Source organism: Talpa occidentalis, unplaced genomic scaffold (assembly GCF_014898055.3).
Source record: "Talpa occidentalis isolate TD23 unplaced genomic scaffold, MPIMG_talOcc4v2.1 talOcc4.8, whole genome shotgun sequence".
Classification (NCBI taxonomy): domain Eukaryota; kingdom Metazoa; phylum Chordata; class Mammalia; order Eulipotyphla; family Talpidae; genus Talpa; species Talpa occidentalis.
In genome coordinates this window covers 102,176,694-102,192,839 of record NW_023605194.1, presented here as the reverse complement: position 1 = coordinate 102,192,839, position 16,146 = coordinate 102,176,694, and the positions used below count along the sequence as shown (strand labels likewise).

Here is a 16,146-nt window from a genome sequence, read left to right as displayed (position 1 = left end):
AAAATAGGAAAAAAGACACCTGTGTCTTTTGGTTACTTTAAACCCACGTATGGTTGATTTGAAAGGTTAACAGAAAAACCGCTGAAAAAAGATAAGAAGCTTACTCAGTAGGATGCTGAGCTCCTTAGTACAACAAAACTTGTAGTTATTCTCCTATTGTATATGCCAATAACCTTTTCTTCTTTCTCCTAATAACCTATTTCCCTTGAGCTTTCTCCTTTGGTTAGTGTTTTTTTTTTTAACATATCTATATAAAATTATGAAAAGGGATACAATAGCATCTTAGCTACCCTTTATGCTTCATTAAGAAGCTAAAAAAGAAAAGGTATTTTAGCATTTCAACTGTTAAAAGTTCTTCTCAAAAAAAGTAATTTCCCTTTTCAAGATATCAAGAGGATCTTTGCTGAGATGGCATTGGAGCCCTGTAAATTAACGTGTGAAATGAGTCACAAATGAAACCAAGAAGTAGGCAATCATTAGCGGAATTGCTAAATGTATCAGGATTAATCAGGGAGGGAGGACCACAATGACTAATACAGAAGATAATCATTATGGGGATTAAACTTAACAATTGTGGGAGGAAGTAGGGAAGGAAAATGAGTGACTGGAGAATCTGAGAAACAGCTCTAACCAGGGACCAGGGAAAGAACTGAGGAAGAAGCCTATGGGAAGCTGCTGTGTCTGCCCCTGGTAGTGAGTCTGAAGTTGCTGTAGGTCACCTAGGCCAGAGAGAGGGAAAGCTTCAGCTACAAAGTTGAAGAAATCAAGCAGAAACTGGAACCCATGAAGACCAGCCGGAATCACAAATACAAAGTGAAAACAAAGGACAATAGGGAATATGCATCTGTCCTCATGAACTCCAGAGACCTGCAGAGGTATCTGGTGCCTTTCCCCATGGGGCTGCCATGTGCGTGGCCCAGGACACGGAAGAGTTGAAGGGGGAGAAGTAGCAAGATGCCACGAGCCTGTAATGCAGGTCTCACTGAAGCCCCACAGCAAAGAGAGAAATCCGCACACCAGTGGCCACACTCATGAGCTCAGCGTCCCCACGCAGCACCAGACCTTCCGTGTGTCACAGCCGCTGCTTCCTCTCCCTTCCAGATATTGCCCACGATTCTCTTGTGGCCAGCGCAAACTCAGAATCATACATCAAAAAAAGAGGCACTACAATTTTCCCTTATGCACAAAAGTTATTCGATCTTATTCTCCATGTTTACATACGTCCTTATTTTTGAACATTTCCCAGATCCTCTAAGTTAATGCTTCTAAAATGTTAATGCTTATAAGAATCACCTAGTAATCTTCTCAAAAAGCATATTCCCTTTCAAGGGGTCCAAGGTGGGGTCTGCTATCTAACATACCCCATTAAATGAGATTTAACCCTCAAAATGAAAACACTGTGATGGCAGTTTTTAATTTGTGTTCCATTGAGCCTAGGTTCCCCCGGAGGAGCCTGACAGCAACTAGAATTAAGGAAGAGAATAGGAAAAGCTGGTTTAAGAAGGAGAATTATGTATTTGGATACAGATATGTTCACTTTAGGTCCTGGGAGACAACAAAATACACACTATAACTTTCTAATGTTATTATATATTACATTATATGTAGATATTATGGTATAACATATATAATATATATTCTCCAGTCAAAAATTCAAAATACTTAAGTATTGAATACCTAAAATACATAAATATAATGAATATATTAGTATTAGTACTACTAATTAATATTAATACTGAATTCCTCAATATAAAAGATCTAAATCCAGAACATGAACAGAAATACACTCAGATATAAACTATAGCTTTCTAATAGAACACATTAAATTATTATAAATAATAATAATTTTGAGCAATAACATTTCAGGCAATGACTTTGAGGCTCATGAAGGGTGTTCTATGTGTTGTGATCTTCCTATGGACAGACTTACAAGTGATTTTGACTTCCCAGGCTGTCCCCATAATCTCGGCTTAAAGGGTACCTCATATAGGTAACATATAAGGGCATTAAGGCATTTTTTTGACTGTAATATGCCTTTTTTCACTTTTATAATATTTAGTTATTTTTAATTGAAGTAACATTGACTTATAACATATACAGATTTCAGGTGTGGCTCATTATAAATCAATACATATATATGTTCACCACTAAATATCTAATTCTAATTTTGGTGTTTTCTTAAAATTATTTTTGCTTTTAAATATAGCAAATATTCAAAGTGATATTAGCTCTGAACAAATAGCACAGCACTAAAATATAAAACATGCATTCATAAGTCTATAAAATATCTCTATCAAATGTTGCCTCCATGAACTTAGAAGTATTTAAACAATGTATTGGCCCCCATGTTATATAGAAAAACTGAAAATAACTCACCATCCTGCTGAAGATTAGTGGCTGGGAAGATGGTCAAATAAAATTGCAACAAAGTACGTAAAAGCTCTTGATTGCATTTTAGAAATGATGGCTAAGTGTGAACAAAAAAGTCCAGCAATATTGAACTTCATTCCTTCTCAATAGCATGATTATAATAGCTGTGAGAGGCACATCTTCATTGTGCTTCCTTGACCAGGACAAATGAGTACGCTGAGACAAAGTGCCACGACCCCTATCAAAGTCTTTTCTCTCCAGGGGCTTAGACTATCATAGAAAAAAAGAACATAAAGTTCTCATGAATTGCAGACACGTCACAATCCCATGAAATATTAAAAAATCAAGCAATACTTGCCTGAGTATTATTTAGTCGAAATTGTAGACTGATCATTACAATCTTCTTTTTCATGTAGTCTACTATTCAAAATGATAACTAATATTTTCTTTGTAGAAAAAGAAAACATATGAAAAATTATCCTCTGTATCTATGTAATGATTTTACCACTTTTAAGTAACTATTAAAGTAGGTCAGGGAGTTGTAAGAAAATGAAAGAAGAGGCTGATGACTGATAAATTTAGTCTACTCATTTGCTGTATTAGTCACCAGAAAAATAAAGTCAATAAAGTATTTAAAGTTTTTGCAATTTTACATTTAAGACAAAATTGGAGGGGTTGGTTTTTGTAGATTTAATTTTTATTTAATTATAATTTACACATAATAAATTCCACAAGTTTTAAGTTTACTGAGCTTTGAGAAACATACATATAACTTATATGTATACACATATAACTGGACTTGAACAAATCCTAAATTTAGTTTAGTGCCTCTGCTATTATTGCTATCTTGAAACTGTGATTTAAAAGTTGAATCTGATTGGACAAAGGAGCAATATAGATGTCCCATTTCCTGTCACTCCATTCACGTCTGGCTTTTGCAGTGCCCCAGGAGGACAAAATGCCAGGTAGTAAATGATGAGTGGGAGGTGAGTGAGACTTGAGAAGTAAGCATATCATCTGTAGCATGGGCACCCACAGCCTCTAAGACCAAGCAGTCTTTGCTTCAAACACAAAAAGTAATGGTGTTCTAAAGTCACCAGTGACCATGAAACCTTATCACATCATTTCCTATGGGTGTCATTTCCCTATATTTGCAACCTCTGATGCTGAAAATGATAGCATAAAGGGAAAGGAAAGAGAATTCTATGTTACCCATAGTTTCCTAATCCCACAAGCCTTCTGCATCATTGAGCTAATGCTGCATTGTTGGTAGAATGTTCATATATCAAGAAGGGAAGTTGAAATGGTTTAATTAGCTTTGTGCAGCACTACTACTGTTCAGATAAGAACAATATACATATGCAAGAATGAGCTACAAAATACAACTTGTCATTTCAGTTACTCTGCATGCAAGATAAATGTTCTCACATTTGCATTTAAACATGCATTATACAGTGTAAAGATGAACAATATAATTTAATATTAAATTTACACTTGATCTTAGCCAAAAGGCCGAGAAGCAATTTTATATTAAATTTAAATTTAACTATTTTCATTTTAAACTTTTCTTAAGCTAGCATTAAATAGCAAATAAAAATTGTCACAATTCAAAAAACAGAAGAGCAAAAGAACATTATATCTAGTTTCTTTTTTTAAAGATTTATTTTATTTATACAAGAGCCGGGGTACAGGCCAGATGTGCAGGAAGGTGAGAGGATTCACCAGAGACGGAGTGGGGAACAGAACAGGCAGACTGACGAAATACACTATTGAAGGGAGCAGCAGGTGAGACAGGAGAGGTCTGCTTGCCATGTGGGTTGCCTCAAGGCCGGCAGGGATGAAACCAGCACTGTAAAGGCTGCTGCGGACAGCTTCACAGCGCTGCACTCAACCACCTGTGCCACCAGAGAGGCGCTATATTTTAGTTTTTTTTAATGACTCTTTCCTTGTTTTTTGAAAATGGCCCCACATTTTCATTTTGCACTGGAATGTACAAATGTAACCAACTCTGCTGCATAAAAATCAAAATTGACTTTTGTGTCTTTTAGCTCAATATAAAGCTCTTAGGATACTTGTTCATGTTATCATGTGTATATGCAGTTCATTTCTTTTTATTACTGAATAGGACTCCATTGTATGACCATACCAGTTTCCCTGTGGGTGAATAGTTATATTATTTCAAGCTGAGATCTCTTAAGAATAATGCTGCTCTGACTCTATGCTTGTGGAAGTCTTTTTGTAGATAAAGACATATGTCTCATAGGTGCTAAACTTGGGGCGTAGGAGAGGTTGAAGTAGAGCTACTGGTTCTATGAGATACAAAAGTTAACAAATTTTACAAAATAGTGGAAAGATTATACCCATATCTCTACCATTCTGATTTTTAAAACATTGGCATTTCCCCCATTTGCTTCAGATTCCTTCTGAAATAAATATTCAAGATTCCATTCCCAAATAGTTTCCCTACAACCCAAGATAAGTTAATGCCATTCTAAGGATAGTTTATACAAATATACTCCATAAATTTGTATAAACTATGTAGACATTGTTTCCAGTGTAATAGTAGAAATGGTATCACACTCAATGCATCATTAGGTAGCTGGCTTTTTTCACCTAGCATTATAGAGATTTAGCCACTTTGCTAACTTTCTTTACTTCATTTTATATTTTCCTTCAGCTAAACCTTTAATTATAAGACTACACCAGAACTTATTTATTCATCCCTCTACTGAAAATCTGATGGACCCTGCATTTTCGTGTATGAGAATCTACTAATGATGCGATACAGAGCCAGAGATAGATAGACAGACAGACAGACATCTTTGACTTTATTGGGAATCATGAAATTATCCTGTAAATAGTGAAGATTACTTACATTCCTATAAACAATGTTAAAGTTCTCATTCACCCCATATTCTCACCTAATCAGCCTTTCGATTTTGCTGATTTGTGGACGCACTTCCCAGTGCAGGGAGGGTTTGAACATCTTTGCATATGGTTATTGGGATACATTTCCTTTTTTGTAAATAGTCATTTCTTATTCTATGTCGTTTCTTATTCTTTTTTCCTATCTTTGTTGTTTTTCCAATTGATTTATATCTGTTCTTTATATTGAACACAAAGTCTCTGTTAGTTATGGGTGTTTGCAGTATAATCTTTACAGAAGGGTTGATTTATGGTTGTTTGTGGTTTCTTGAGTCACAAAGAAATTTTTCATTTTAATAGAATCAAAAACTTCCAACTTTCCTTGATGACATGTACTTCATTGTTCTTAAATATTTTCCTATTTGAATGTCATTGATATTCAGTATTTTCTTTCAAAATTTTTAAGGTTTATCTTGTTACAAAGTAGGTCTGTAATCTGGCAGGACATTATTTATTCTATCCAGTATGATATTTGTGTCTAATTGTAGTTTTCCACCTATTGAGAGTTAGCAAATCAAAACCATGTTGATGTAAATAACATCATTTTATACAGTCTTAGAATCTGGTGGAACAAATTAATCTTTACTAATAAGTTCTTTCACATTTACAATAGTTTTGTATTTAATTACTCCAAAAGGGGGATTTTGTTGAATTTATAGGCCTGTTGTCCTAGGCCTATACTTGGAAACCAGTTTTTCATAATTCACTTTTAAAATTCCCCTTAGTTGTATATACTTCTGTCATGAAAAATATTTTGGCAAATAAAAACATACTTTCAGGTTGCCATGAAGTTTACAAAGTATTTTGAAAAATATTAGCTGTAATTTATAATAGGTCTGCAGAGTTTTTCCCATTTTACAAAGAGAAAGCTTCAGAACACTGAAGTAGGTCACTCTAATCTGCAACTAATAAGCAGTAAATCCAGGTGTCTAGATCTAAATTATCCTTCCCAGTGTGCCCTATTGTCTTTTTATAATGACTGTCATAGACTCTACCATCACATTTTTACAAGTTCACTTTCAGTTGACTTTCAGTTGTATTATAAGATTATAAACCAGGAAGACAGTGCCCAGAGAAGTTAATATAGTGTCTTATATACAATATACATTTATGGCTTGATTACCCACAATATAGAGACATAACTTTTACTGTTTTTTTTTAATATAAGCTCTGTAAATAGAGGAGTGAGATTATACTGACTCCATATTACGTAGCATCATAGTAGAGGTGATACAGTATAGATCTTGAAATAGAAAAACTGGTAGAAAGGAGGGAGGTTGGCATTTTAAATGAGCCATACCCACAGTAAGTGAACTTCTTCACCACAAATAGGTGGTTCTCAGGAAGATAAATTTAGAGGCCAGCTGGTTAGAGCTAAACTATATAGAATAATTGGCCAAAGTTTAGATTTTATCCTGTAGGTAACTGTATACTAGAAAACTATTGGTAAAGAAGTAAGGCAAGAAGGAACAAAACATTAAAGGCCAATTTAGTACTAGTATATTATCAGATCCATATACTGCTTATAATACTAGTCAGAGAGATAGGATAGAAGATGGGTAGATACAAATCATTAAAATTGATTCACTTTTAAAATTCAGTAATAATATTATGAAATCACAAACTAGATTTGTTCATCATAGCTTTTCCAAAATATTAAAATAAATATATAACTTTAAAAAAAATGGCTACCATCTTTTGCATCACTAGGTTATACAACCACTGTCATAGATAGCTTCACCTTGCCACTTCCAAATTATGTGACCCCTATCAATTACATAAAGTCCCTAAACTTCAGTTTCCTTATTTGCAAAGTGAAGATTATACCAACTATTCAAAGTTGCTGTGAGGTTTACATGACTACAATACTGCATGCCCAGGGCTGGGCATGTGGTGAACACCAACAGATGTTACCTCCTCCTGTCACACTCACTTAGTTCCTTCCATTAGTGTGAAGCACTGAGGCAAATATATTTGCACACATGTTCTCTGTGATATAACATCTATAATCTGTGTAGTGTCAAAGTCTGTGCTTTTGAATATTTGCTATTTATACTTGAAGGAAAATGGCTTTAAACAGAAGTTTGTTTTCTTTATTGAGGTGACATTGGTTTATAACACTGTAGATGACTTAGGGGAATAGGTTCACACCTCCTCAGATGTATATTACAGTGCCACCCCCGTCATCAGAGCACCCAGAGTCTTAAAGGAAGTTTTAAAGGGAGAAGTGTTAGCATTATATAAAACATTTTTGCAATGAACTTTACTTAAGCACATGTATAATTTGTTTTATTTCGCTAGTGCTTCTTCATATTTATGGTAATGACATTCATTAGCAGTAGCTGCATCCAAACTTATTTCCTTAATTTATCTAGTCAAGGAACAATGGAAATGCCTTTTTTATTGTACTATATGCTATTTTAATCCTCAGCTTCACTGATAATTCCATAGATGGGGGATAACTCTTCATGTTTAATGCACAATTTAGGTAAATTATAGAGAGAAACTCTCAGAAAGAAACTAGAAGGAAGTTAATTAAAGCTTCTTGGTTAGTAGAAATTGTATGATCTTTTAGCATGCATATATAAATTCAAGGAAAGTGATCCTTTAATAATCTCGGTTTAATTAATTAAATATTAAGAAAGTAATACAAATATCTTCATATTGATTACCCATAGAAGTCAAAAAATTAAGAAATAGATTAATGAAATTTATTACTGAAATTGATTGTTAGCCCACTAAGCCTAGAATGATGCCAATAGAGATACCAAGAGTAAGGAAAGACTAAACCATACTTTGCTTTGGGAAATATTCCTAAACTTTGGACATTTGTGAGTTATAAAGTAATTTGTTATGCTCCGCTTTAAAATGTTATCTTGACCCAGTTTTGACACCAAGTTAGAGGCTGGTCAGTTCTCCTTCATGAGGAGCTGATTAAGTTCACACCCCAACCACTTCCTTTACTTTATGGGACTCACATTCCAGGGCTAATAAGCACCTGCCCGAACAACCCTTGAGGGAGTAACCAAACAATTGGGGACAGTCCCTCAAATAGCATCCCTGAAGTTTATTCAAATTAGCCAACCTACAAGGATTTCTTGTTAAATTCATGCCTGGCATTTCAGTTTTTAATTAAATTTTTTGAGTGTTTTTAATCAATATTAGAAAGTCTTACCACACATTATGCCCAGCAACATAACCTTGTCACTATGAAATGGTTTCCACCTTTCTGCTCTCAAATCACTTTGAGAAAAAGAGGTCATAAAAGGCTATACTACCTAAGTAACTTCCAATATTTACCATGCCCATTTGCCATGAAACCTAGCTAACTCCATATTGCTTGACATATTTAAACCACTTCCTATGGCTCTAACTTATTACATTCCCATGCAAATCCCTGTGTGAGAGCTTCTCTCATATGGAGCTGTATGTTATAGAGTGTTGAATTTAATTTATTCCATGCCTTATATCCTGCCATCCAAACAACCAATAATCCTACATCTCATTGTGATTTTAATTTGCATTTCTCCTACAGTTAGCTGTGTTGAGCACCTTTTCTTGTACCTGTTGCTCTTTTGTGTGTCTTCTTTGGAAAAACATCTATTCAGGGCCTTATGGACCTTGTTTGTAACAGTCAGCTGGACTAGGTGCAAACTGCATGGATCACCTCTATTTAGTCTCTGTACAGAGGGAGCAATCATTCAAATTAATAGGTGTACCTGGTTGCAAAAAACAATCTAGCAATATTATTGCAGATTCAAGAGTAAGATTCATTTGCCACAGTTGATCTGCTATCAAGGTTAATAATTCTATAAGTTGGTGTTCCAATTTAATCCATATACTCATATGTAGAAATATATTCTGTTTTCATTGTAGCAAGTTTTACTATTTTATTCTCTGAAGTACCCACTTTACTGCCAGTACAAGAATTGCTGTTCATTCTCTGCCCTAAGGAATGACTTCTGAAAGGTGGGAAATCACTTATCTTTCTCACAGCTGCCTACCACGCACCCCGAAGTATTGTGTCAATCTAAGGCAAGAGGTGTTACAATAGCCTGTGACCTGCTCCCTCACCTTCTTCGGTTTTTCTCCTTTTCTTTTCTGCTTACGCATAGCACACATTTATAGAGTAAAACAGGGAAAGAAAACTCATAGCCATTCATTACAACACGTGTTGATTATTTTGTTTTTAAGAGAATATTTGCCTTGGTTTTCAATTTGTCCATCAGTTTACTTGCCTGATTAGTTTCTTACCTTGACCGCTAACAAAAATTATATTTCATAATAATTGTAAAAGTCCTAAAGGCAATATCCACATTAAATTAACTCTTTGGGATTTGAATGTTCTAGGAGATTTTGTTTCCAAGTTTTAAAAAACACCTTGGTCATTAAAAATAGCTTGATTTTGTGTTACAAGTATACAAATCAACATCTTCCCTCCCATAAACATTCAGGCATTTCTAACTCTGAAACACTCTACTTATGAGCATCAACAAGTCAAAATGGTTAAGCATTTTCTTATTAAATTCAAGCCTGGCATTTCAGTTTTGAATTAAATATTTTTGAGTGTTCTTTAATCAAAATTAGAGAGTTTCACCAAACACTATGCCCAACAACATAACCTTGTCACTTCGGAATGGTTTCCATCTCCCTGTTTTCAAATCATTTTGACTGAGACAGAAAAAGAGGTTGTAGAAGGCCTAAGCAATTTCCAATTTTAATCATCCCCAACTATTTCACAAGAGATTGGAATTTTAAGCACACAAAGTCAGATGAGTTTGAGACTGGCTTTGTGATGCTTTGCATAATAATTGAAAAATTCTGTTAACTGTGTCATTTGCTAAAAAAATCTCTGAGCCTCTCTAGACCTGACTTTGTCTACATAAGCAGAACCAGAAATATTGCCAAACAATATTTTATCATTTTGAGTTAAATTTAGTAGTTATGTGTCCATTATCTTTTATGGAGGTGGAATAGCATAGTGACTAAAATACAGGTTTTAGTGTTATACTGTCCAGTCACTTTAGTGGGGTTAGGCATGTTATTTAATGTAATTTTATTACCAATAAGATGGGGGAATCAAAGTTAATAAATTGATAATTTGCATTTAACACTATGCCTGATATTCAATAGATTTTATAGAGTAAATCACACATAATCTTTGTTTACATCTACAGTATGTTTAGATCATAGATCAAAATATTGGAAAAGAATTATTAGAATCATCTGCAAATGATCCATTGCCATCAGACACAGCCTGAACAAATGTGTTTTAGTTCAAGTTGACTAAAGCTAAAATCTTCAGGTTAATTGAAAAATTCACGATGGGAAAACAATGAAGTTTTAGACACTTTCATTTTATTTTCTACAACTTCCTTTATAAGTAGAGTTTAAGGCTTGAAATGAATGAAACATGTTTTCATAACTAATCTAGGTATGTGGAATAATTCTAGGTACTTAAATCATAGAAACTATAAATATACATAGATATTTTAAATATAACTACAGAAATTGTAACTGATGAAAACTTTCCGACTATCATTATTGAATACCTAAGTCATCCATCATGGAAACTGGATCCCTGCAGTGCAAGCCATGCTTCATAACCAGCTCTTCCTGCTGCCTGAGCTGCAGAGTGAGCGGGCTTTGTTGGCCAGGCCAGCCCCAGCCTGAGCTCTAAAAGCAAGGAGGGAGTTTTTCCTGCTAACACAGCCAGGTGTGTTAGCCGCTCCCCGGGCGGCCAGCCTGGTTTGCTTTGGCTGCAGGAGGAGAGCGGGGAGGGGAGTTTACCGTCTGTAACTTGTAGTGTGAGGGACCCGGCTGGGGCTCTGGAGTCTGGACTCCTGCTGCCTGCAGGATGACCCAGACTGGCATAGGCTTGAGGCAGCAGCAGGCAGTGCTGGTTCCCCACTGCCATCCCAGGGCATGCAGCCTGGGGCTTTGGCAGCTTCTGGTGCAGCAGATCCTTGGAGGGGCTGCCCACTGGCAGCATGCATTCTGGCGGCAGGCAGGGAAAACTCCTCAGCTGCAGCCACTTTTGGAGCTTAGGCTGGGGCCCATGGCACCAAGAAAGCCCCAGGGCTCTGCCACTCAGGCTGCAGGAGCTGGGGTGGGAGGGGTTAGGGGGTGGGTCGATAAGCCAGTTATAACACCTTGTCAGGAACTTCTTGGCTTATAAAAATACAGTTCAATGAAATGTATGAACTTTAGAAAGACTTAAGTGAATGTCAATCTGTGTGCTAGAAGTTGAAAATCATAAGATTAAATTCTAATTTTAAAGCGCTCTTACACTAAAGAAATAGACAAACATAATTTAAATGCATCTTTTAAGTGCCATTGTAGAGAGGCATGCTTAAAGAATTAGGAGAAGCAACAAGTGGACACCAGAATAGAACAGGGAGATGCTAGAAACCTAGTAACTAAGAGAAGTGATAGTCTATGAACTGTACCATAAAACCTGGATAAGAATTTTCCAAGATGGATGTTCCAGGCAGCAGGGTAAATATAGCACAGAAGAATGAAAGCTTGTCCCAAGCTTGTTTCCCCCAACACTCCATCTCTTGAACTAGACCTAAACACCCACACACCATTTTCCCATGTGGCTCAGAAATGCAAGTTTAAAGATAAACAGAGCTTCTTGACCTCATCTCTCCTCCCACACCAATCACTAATTCATCCCTGCCTTGCTTAGCCCTGGATTTTCATTTCACATACTGACTTTAATTATCTACATCTTCCCATAGGATGCTTGTGAGCTGCTAGAAAATTAGTATATTCTTTGACTCTGGATATCTACAAAAGTTTGGACTTCAGTGGTTCTTTTTATACATAGATAATTACAACCAATATTTTAGAATTTTTTTCTTCCCTCTATCTTCTAAGTAAATAAAGGCGTACAGTTATTGGTTTAGGTATGTGTATACATATATGCTGAGGAAGGAAGAATTTGCTACTTGAAAATACAACTGACCAACTTGGGCCAAACATCTTAAAATGAAGACCTTTTGTTCCACTCAGCACCTTGATGTCTTTGCTAGCCAACCAAACTATGAATTCCTTGGGAGGAGAAATCTGCATTACACAGCCTCTAATGTCTTACAGCTCCTAGTTCACTGCCATGTACAAATGAGTCCTTAGCATATAAATTTTAATATATATGATATTAATTTCTATTTGGTTTCTTTTATTACAGACTACAATACTGTTAAAAATATCCAATGTGACAACAAATTCATTTCTTCATTTCATGTGAACTGAAATATCAATCCTAATTTATTTGTACACATTGTATTCAAAATTTTCAACTCTAAATGAATAAAAATCACATAACAAACAACTGAGGCATATAAAAATAATCAAAAACTATTCTCTGAATCCCTTCCCAAGTATATAAATAACAATTACCAACCCTCCTGGGAAATATGCCAGTCAGAATGAGTAGCAGGTAGAGGAAAGCTACTTATTCCTGTAGCACATCACAAAAGGGAGAAAATTAGAGACCCAGATGAAGGGAGAGACACAGAGAATGAACAAAAGAAGCTCTTAAGAGAGAAACAGTTTCTCTGGTGAATCCTCTCACCCCCCCCATATCTCTGGCCTGTACCCCAATTCTTGTATGTATAAATAAATAAATTTTAAAAAGAGAGAGAGAAAGAGAAACAGAGATGAGAACTAGTATATCAAGAAAACAAAAGATACAAAATAGAAAGCATCTTACTTGTTTATTATAACAGTATGATCTCCAGACAAAGATGCAGAGTTTTTTACTTAAATCTACTTATTTATATATATTTTACATCATTGTTCATTTTTGTATAATGTATGCTTTCTCCTCTCAGGTGTAGTCCCTGTAAAATTCCCACTGGTTCACCCGTGTACCATCACCATAGTCCCTTGTGCTCTTCCCTTCCCTGTTTTGATCCCTCTTCCTCCCGCTCCCATGCAGAATGTCTCTGATTTATAGCTGTCTTTTAATTTGTTTATTTTTTTCTGATCCCTTATTTAGTTCCCTTATATTCCTCCTATAAGTGATACCATCTGATATTTTTCTTTTTCCTTCTGACTTATCGCACTGAGCATAATCCCTTCTAGCTCCATCCAAGTTGCTGCAAATGCCATGAGTTTATCTTTTTTGATTGCTGCATAACATTCCATTGTGTGTATGTACTGTACCTTCTTGATCCAGTCATCTATTTTTGGGCATTTGGGCTGTTTCCATACAAAGATATAGAAATTGGGATCTTGAGGTGAGTTGTAACCATGAGTTATAGGAACAAGACATAAAATCCACTCAGTGAAATGCTACAGTATCAAATCCATGCCACAAATAATAGTCTTTCTGTTCTAATGTAAACTGCACAAGAAATTTTCTTATTTAAAATATAATTTGGGATGAACTACACTGACATTGTGTGAGATGCGGATGTGAAAGTAAAAAATTAAGTTTATGACACGCAGAAAATAAAAGCTAACTTCAGAGATAAGCTAGATTTCAAACTCTGAAATTCAGTACCAATAATCTACTTGTAGCGTTAATCCATCAGAGAGGGTATTTGTGATTTTGTTTGCGGAGACATTGTGTACAGTATTTTCTGTTTCACAGGCTGTCTGTTCTTGGCCATAGTAACTATACAAATAAGACAATGAAATGGATTTTTGAAAGTCATTTTGGCTCACTTAGATAGATCCACATAATCTCCATTCTACATTGATCAGAGCCTCCTAAGCAAACTATCTTAGGATAGTGGAAAGTAGAAAATGAAGATCTGTGACATCAATGCATAAAACAGAGGTTAAGTCTATTTTGGATCAAGTTATTATTTCATAAGCCTTAATATATTGTGAGTTTTAAATAATATGGAAATAATTGATAACTATGCTGTTATAATTTTTAAAATCCATGCTTTCTATAAACAGCACACAAAGGATTTTTTATCGAGAATTGCCTAATTCTAAGGCAATTATAAAGTACAGAAGTTGATATAAATCAATTTTCACTTATATGTAGAATATAGGAAAACTAAACCAAGGGCCAGACAAAGACAAATTTTAAAACCAACCCCTGAAAGCTGATCATAGATCTGAAGCTTTCAGAGGGGAATCGGCGGGGGGATGGCTAAGACGTGGGGGGAGAGAGCAAGGGACAAAGTGGAAGACCGTGGGTGCTGCAGTGGTGGGAGTGCTGAGGTGAGTCCACCTGAGGAGGGAAATCCTATACTGTCAAAACACCAGTGAGGATGTAAAACAACTGTACTTCATTAAGTTAAAAAAAATTAAAGTTAAAAATATAAAAAATAATTACAATAAAATAAATGTTCTTCCTCATCCTGCTCCTCCTCCTTATGTATCTTGCTTTTCTTTGGCAAACAGTAACAACTACTGTTTCAGTGATTTTCAACCCCAATCTTGCATCAAAATTACCTGTAAAATATTTTTTAAATATTAGCACTGGTCCTTGCTCCAGATATTCTGTTTCTGTTGATCCCATAGGAGTATTTGAATATATTCCATAGAACATTCTGAGGCACTGCTATGGATAAAAACGCTGTCTTGAGTCTGGCAAGATGGCAGCACAATGACAAAGCTGGGCTTATCTCCAAATTACAATAATACAAAGTCAACAACCCCTGAAAGATAAATAAATGGATACACTGCTCACATACATCAGGAGCAGTGGTGTAGAGGGAAGGGGTAGGGAAAGACTAAACTGTGTTTGCAGCAAACCAGGATAGTGCAACCCACTACATTGCTATTTGTTGACTAAAGGGCACACACCAATATCAGAGTCCTTGGGAACTGAACTGGAGAAGTGGGTGACCAGAGTTGGCATGCAGGACAGAGGAAACAGTGGTGGAAAATGATAGTAATGATGGAGCAAAGTGGCTCAACCTGAGACTTCCAGTGTTGAAGAATTGGAACCCAAACAGGTGGGAGAGCCAGGTCACCTGTGTCTCCTCAAAAAAAAAAAAAAAAAAAAGAAAAAGAAAAAAAAGAGACAACATAGCACCTAAGATGTGATATTTAAAACATCTGCCTTACCCCCAACCAGGGACAAAATTTGTAAGTCCAGAGATTGAGGTACAAGATTATATGAGACATAATATAGTTTATGATATTAACATTACACTAATACCAAAATTAGATAAAGATAGCATAAGAAAGAAAACTACAGACCATTATCGCTGACAAAAACTATGTCATCCTCCCAGATTCCTAGTAGGTTGCACAATAACCTGTTTTCCATGAGTTCATCTCAATTTATACAAATCACAGTTCAAAATCTCTGTTAGAATTTCAAATACTTCCTAAAAGAAGGAACACTTATACCTCTTTTAAAGTCCTGCTCTTGGAGATTTCCAAAACTAATGGTGAGATTCAGACTTTCAACACTGGTGAATGGAAACATTCATGCTGATGGGAAGATGACTACTACATCCAATAAACCAAATTTTTTCAAGGACGATTCATGTTTATGGGAAAATCCACATGTAGTTCCAGAGACTGCCTTTTTGAGCCATCTGCTGTGCCTGTCAGCAGATCAGTTGCATAAACCAGCACCTGGCCATTCCAAAAATTGTCTGTTTTGCATCCATGAATCATATTGCTGACCTCATCAAATGGTTGGCAACACCAATCACACCATTAAAATTGGAGTTTTCCATAGAGCTTCCATATGATCCAGCAATTCCACTCCTAGGTATTTACCCAAAGGACACAGAAACATCAATTCCAAAGAACACCTGCACCCCTATGTTTATAGCAGCACTGTTTACAATAGCTAAGCTTTGGAAACAACCCAAATGCCCAAAAATAGATGACTGGATCAAGAAGATGTGGTACATATATACCATG

The 16,146-nt window shown here is 35.7% G+C and overlaps 1 protein-coding gene and 1 pseudogene across 1 annotated transcript in view; one reads left to right on the top strand and one right to left on the bottom strand.

Moving 5' to 3' along the window:
- The window catches only part of RXFP1 (relaxin family peptide receptor 1), a 112,640-nt gene that overhangs the window by 14,057 nt on the left and 82,437 nt on the right, over window positions 1–16,146 (top strand). The window lies entirely within an intron of this gene.
- Window positions 3,759–3,894, bottom strand: LOC119234986 (U2 spliceosomal RNA; annotated as a pseudogene).